Here is a 6,471-nt window from a genome sequence, read left to right as displayed (position 1 = left end):
AAGCCTCATCTTTCTCCCGCGGAGCGGCTGGTAGTTTCGAACCACTGACCTTAAGGTTCGCAGCCCGATTCGTAACCACTACGCTACCAGAACTCCTTTCAATACACTTTAGTTTTATCTAATTTAGAAACTATTCATCTTACATGATTTTTTCATACACCTAAACTAGGAATTTATAGTATTTCTCTTAAAAAACCACAATGAAGTTCTTTATAAATTGTATTCTCTGATTTTGTTAGCCTGCTTCAAGGAAATCTTTGTATTTAATATGCTTGCTTGCACTTTAGCCCATATAAAATGATTGTTTTATCCAAATATCTGAGGAGCAAACTGAGCTGATCCTTCTGGAGAATGAATGGTTGAACAGCTGAGACCACTGGATAGTCGAAGAGAAGACCATGCCCCTTGAGTTGCCCAGTCTGCAGTGAGGGGAGGACAGCGGATCACTGGACATGCAGTTACCAGAAATCACTGGTCCCAAACCATTGCTTCTGCCAGCTACTGCCATCCCCTTCATACTCAGCTTTAATCCTCAGCGTTTCATCTGGTCCTTTATGGGCAGAAGTTACCCAAAGTTCACATGGAATCCCAAAATTTCCACAAACCTTCTTGATTTTTTCACAGTGACGGAGATCAGAGGTTGAGCTCATCAGTACTACAATCCTGCACTGGCTTTCTGATTTCAGGAGCAGCTATGCTCTTTCTGCAACCCACTGGACCAATAAACAACATTCTTATCAATGGAGAAAAGATGGACGTTGTCAAAGACTTCATTTTTCTTGAGCCAACCATCAACACTTAGGGAAGCAGCAGCCACGAAATCAAACAACGTATTGCATTAGGCAAATCTGCTGCACAAGACCTTTTTAAAGTGTTGAAGAGCAAAGATGTCAGCTTGAGGACTAAGGTGTGCCTGACCATAGTGTTTTCAATGACCTCATATGCATACGAAAGTTGGACAGTGAATAAGGAAGATGGTAGAAGAATTGATGCATTTGAGTTATGGTGTTGGAAAATATTGAAAGTGCCATGGGCTGCCAAAAGAACCAACAGATCTGCGTTGGAAGAAGTACTGCCAGAGTGCTCCTTGGAGTTCCAGGGTGACCAGACTTCATCTCTCATACTTCAGACATATTGTTAGGAGGGACCAGTCGCTGGAAAAGGATATCATGTTTGGTAAGGTGGAGGGTCAGAGAAAAAGAGGAAGACCCTCACCTAGATGGATTGGTACAGTGGCAGCTGCAGTGGGCTCAGATGTAAGCAACAATTGTGATGTCGGTCCAGGACCAGGCAGTGTTTCATTCTGTTGTGCTTAGGGTCGCTATGAGTCGGTACCAACCCGTTGGCACCTAACAACAACAGGCATGTCGCATGAATGCATATATGTTTTTAAGAGATTCTTCCCCACTTTGATTAGGAGCCCTGATAGCAATAGTAAATATTTTTTCACTATTACAAGCTGGACTGTTGATCACAAGGTCAGTAGTTTGAATCAACCAGGCTCTCTGCAAGAGAAAGATGAGACTTTTTGCTCCTGTAAAGATTTAGAACCTTGAACACTCTATACGGGGTTGCTATGAGTCAGAACCGAATCCATGCACACCACCACCCTCCCCATTTTGATAATATCATTCACACAACACAGTACAATATAATTTCTCAATATTAAATCTGCAAATGACAGACCACAGTGAGTGCCTCATATGTAAGACCTTTAAGAAAATACACAGTGTCTGAGAAATACAAACAAAACATGTACAGTGGGCACCAAGTTGCAGATAGGTTAGGTTAAGGATTCTTCAGCACACCAGCCTTGTGGCCTCTTCCCGTGGCAACCTCAGCAGATCCACTTGCCAAACAAAGTCACTGCTAGCCAGCCCATATGGAGCCTTTGTGAGAATCTGAAAAAGCCTCCTGTTTTTCACATTTGCTAAGCATGGCGGATTTTTCAAAAGGACAAAACTAACAATGTTACAATTAACTGTGAATATCAAATACCTTCTGGATTAAGTTGTTGGTTCCATCTCATAGTGACCCTGCATAGGGTTTTCAAAGAGTGGCTGGTGGATTTGAACTGCCAACTTTGTGGTTAGCAGCCCAGTGCTTATCCAGGACTCTGTGTAGGTTTGGGCAAAAATGAGGTAAACTAGGTAGTAAATCTAAAAGAAACATTCTTTTCCATAAGTTGATATGGGCAGTACAAGTAGCATTGTTGTCAGTTGCCATCAAACTGGCTCCAACTCATGGAGATGCTGCATCCAACAGAACAAATGTTTCCTGGTCCTTTGCCATCTTCATGACCATTGTTGTTGTTGTTGTGAAGTGCCATCGAGTCAGTTCCAACCCATAGCGACCCAGGATAGGGTTTCCAAGGAGCGGCTGGTGAGTTTGAACCACTGACCTTGTGGTTCAAACCGACCTGACAGTCCAGTGCAGTAACCCAAAGCGCCACACCAGTACTCCTTTGGTTGTTGTTGTGAAGTGCCATCAAGTTGGTTCCAACCCATAGCGACCCTGGATAGGGTTTCCAAGGAGCGGCTGGTGAGCTTGAACCACAGACCGTGTGGTTCAAACCAACCTGACCGTCCAGTACATTAACCTACAGCGCCACATCAGGACTCCTTTGGTTGTAGCCACTGTGTATTTGAGTGCCTTCCAACCTAGGGGGCTCGTCTTCCAGCCTTATGTCAGACAACGCTCTGTTGTGACCCAGGGCGTTTCCACTGGCTAAGTTCCGGAAACAGATCACCAGGTCTTTCTTCCTAGGCTGTCTTTGGAAGTTCTACTGAAACCTTTCCCCCCATGAGTGATCCTGCTGGTATTTGAAATACTGGGGACCTAGCTTCCAGCATCACAGCAACTCACAAACCCCCACAGTACAATAAACTGACAAATGGATGGTGAAACACAAGGAGTAGGGCCACCTTTCCGTGCCTCTCAATGAGCTAATATAACCCCACAGTGGCATCCAGGGAGGTAGAAGTAATGGTGGAATTTTTAGTATATGTGTCAACAAACCAACACACAAACAAATTAAAAACAAAAACATGTCAAAACATGAAATCTTTTTTTTTTTTTAATTGGAAAACATAAAACACGGTTCTATTTATTCTACACCAGATATTTTCGAACTCAAAATTGGAAAAAAAAATGATGCATTTGAATTCGGATATTGGAGAAGAATATTAAAAGCACCATAGACTACTAGAAGAACAAGCGAATCTGTCTTGGAATAAGTATGGTCAGAAAGGACCTTAGAAACCAGGATGGTGAGACTTTGTCTCTCATACATTGGACACATTATCAGGAGGGACCAGTCCCTGGAGGGGAGTGTTATCCTTGGTAAAGTGGTGGGTCAGTGAAAGAGGAAGAGTACCAACAAGATGGATTGAAACAGTAGCTGCACCAATAGGCTCAGACGTAATAATTGTGAGGATGGCGCAGGAACGGGCAGCGTTTCATTCTGTTGTGCATAAAGTCCTATGAGTTGGGACCGACTCGATGACATCTAACAACAACAAATCACTCGGACTCTCGCAAGTCTCCTTGCCTGTCTGGTTTTCTCCACACTATTATCACTACCTATTCTAAGGAGTGATGCTGTGGCATTGTAGGATAAGCACTGAACTGTTAACCGGTAAGGTTGGCGGTTCATACCCACCAGCAGCTGAGCACTTAACCAGTTTTCCACCAGGGCTCTCACTTCTTTGAAGATCACGTTCTTTTAAAAGTGATTGGTATGGGATCAAATTGACAAAAGCAACTGGAAAGATTAGACGGGAAGGCGTTAGAGGGCAGTGAGTTGCTATTAATGATGGAGGGACACCTCAGGAAAGGGGGGTGAGAACGGTTGTACAAGTTGAAGGATGTCATCAATGTCACGAATTGTACATGTGGAAAGGACTGAATTGGTGCATGTTTGGCAAAGTAAGTAAAATTGGGAAAACTAAAAGCAACACCAAACTTTTGCTTACCCTCATGTCTACTCACATTTCATTGGTCAAAGTAAATTACACTGACCAAGCTCAACCTCAACAAGCTGAGTATTTCGCCCTCCAGGGGGCGGTAGAGAGGGCTGTTTGTTGGGTAACAAGTGTGTGGTTGCTGTTAGTTGACACAGAGTCGGTTCTGTTTGTAGTAAGTCCAGGTACAGCAGAATGAAATGCTCCCAGTCCTGCTCCCTCCTGAACAATTATTGTCTTTGAGTCCATTGTGACAGCCACATATCAATTCATCTTGTGAGGGTCTTCCTCTTTTTCACTGACTTCCTAATTTACAGCATGATGTCCTTCTCCAGGGACTGGTCCCTTCTGTTCCCATGTCCAACAAGTATAATCTATCACAAATAGCCATAATCAAATCTTCTAATTCACTTAGTCATAAATGAAAGAGAACTAGAAAAGGACTGGCTTAGAAGAATCCCAATTCTTCTTCTATTTGGTCAGCTCACTGCTATTTTCAATAAGATTAGGGTAATTAAGTTCACTTTAGCCAGGATAAAACGATGGTGGTCAATGGCTGTAGGGTAGGAGTTTGCCTTGTGTGCCACACTTGTTCAAGTTCCTCCCAATTTGAAAAGATGCCTCTTTTGATTCTTGATTCTGAATCTTTTCTTTTGCTTCTTCCCCTTTTCACTCAGATTTAATACCGGCTTAAACTACCTTGTTGTTGTTTGTGGTTGAGTGACATCGGCCTACCTTAGTTGTTTCTATTTCTTCCTATCCTTCACCGATCAATCCATGACTATCAACGTCTTTGTTGCCAAATACAATAGCCCCTTTTCAGTCTTACTTGGGGTTGTATTGACAACATTTATCAGTTCTTCTTGAATTGCTCTTTTTCATTTGTCCTTTATTCACTCTGCTTTTCTAATTCTTCTGTCTCAGTATTGAACATGGGATACTATTCCTCTTTCTACCTTTAAATATCATTATGCTCTTTCAAGATCTAACTGAATGGAATCAAACTGACAACGAATGGCAACTGAAAAGACTAGATAGGAAACGTAGGGACCAGTGAATTTAACCCGTTGGGGCAGGAACAACTCAGAAAAGGAGGGAGGATGAGAACGGTTACATCACTCAAAGACTGTAATAATGTCACTGAATTGTACATGCAGAAACTTTATGTATTGTCCTGATGGATATTTTGCTGTGTATTCTCAACAATAACGAAAGAAAGAAAATGAAAAAAAACACCATATTGTTGTCTGCAAAGATCCATTCTTAGCTAACAGTTCTTATTCAACATTTAATTCTCTTCCTATAAGTAGATAATTCTTGAAACCACATCTAATATATCTTGACTTCTCACTGGAGTTTAAACTTAAAAATCTGTTACCTAGTTTAACCTTGCTATTTGTTTTAAAAGCAAACAAATAAACCAAAACGGTTGCCATAGATTCAATTCTGACTCATGATGACCACATCCATATCAGGGTTTTCCAGGACTGATTGTTTGGAAGTAGGTTGCCAGACCTTTCTTCTGAGGTTCTTCTAGTGGACTTCAAACACCAACCCTCAGTTAGCAGTGACTGCATGAACCATTAGTGCATCATCGAGGGACCCTAACTGGACTCAATGCCTTCTCCACCAAACCTGTTCCTCTTTGAAAGTCTTATAACCATTGGAGTCCTGGTATGGCCTTGTAGAGTAAGCACTGGACTGCTATCTGAAAGGTTGGTGACTCAAACTCACTAGCTGCTCCTTGGAAACCCTCGCTGGGTCACTATGAATCAGCACCCACTCAACAGCCCTGAACAGCAACACCACCACCCAGTGTGTATAATCACAAACCTGTATAATCACCACCTTTAATCCTGTTACTTAGTTACTAAACCACTAAGTTTCCCAAAGAAGGAATTCCCTTTCTTAGCATTTTTCATATTCTCTTAAGTACGGTCACAACTCAGGTACTGGGGTAATCATTTAAAAATGCAGAGTTGACTAAGTTCATCACTCTCCTTTGATGCTAATAATTACTTGACTTTACATAAGTATTCATCATTTGATGTTCAAAGTTCTTTATTTAGCTTGTTGTACAATGACCATTTCTTACTTAAAAATACAAAAACAAAAAACTTTTAAATTATGAGTTGCATGAAGGTTTACAGAGCAAATCCATTTTCCATTCAGCAGTACCTGCCCCCACAAGACTCGTTCTGCATATAGACTTGTCTAATGTTTGGCTCCCAATACAGCTCTGGTGGCTTGTGTGTTCCTGTGATGCTGGAAACTCTGCCATTGGTGTTTCAAATACCAGCAGGGTCACCCATGGACAGAACGTCCAGACTAGGATTAAAGAGTAGGTGATCCTCTTCTGGGGGACTCGGCACTGAAAGTCTTATGAATAGGAGCAGGTAATTTTCTGATATAGTGGCAAAAGATCAGCCCCTCAGGTTGGAAGGCACTCAAAATATGATTGAGGAAGAGCTGTCTCCTCAAAGTAGAGTCAGCATTAATGATGTGGATG

Source organism: Chrysochloris asiatica, unplaced genomic scaffold (genome assembly GCF_000296735.1).
Source record: "Chrysochloris asiatica unplaced genomic scaffold, ChrAsi1.0 scaffold00348, whole genome shotgun sequence".
NCBI lineage: Eukaryota > Metazoa > Chordata > Mammalia > Afrosoricida > Chrysochloridae > Chrysochloris > Chrysochloris asiatica.
This window is presented reverse-complemented; position numbering follows the sequence as displayed.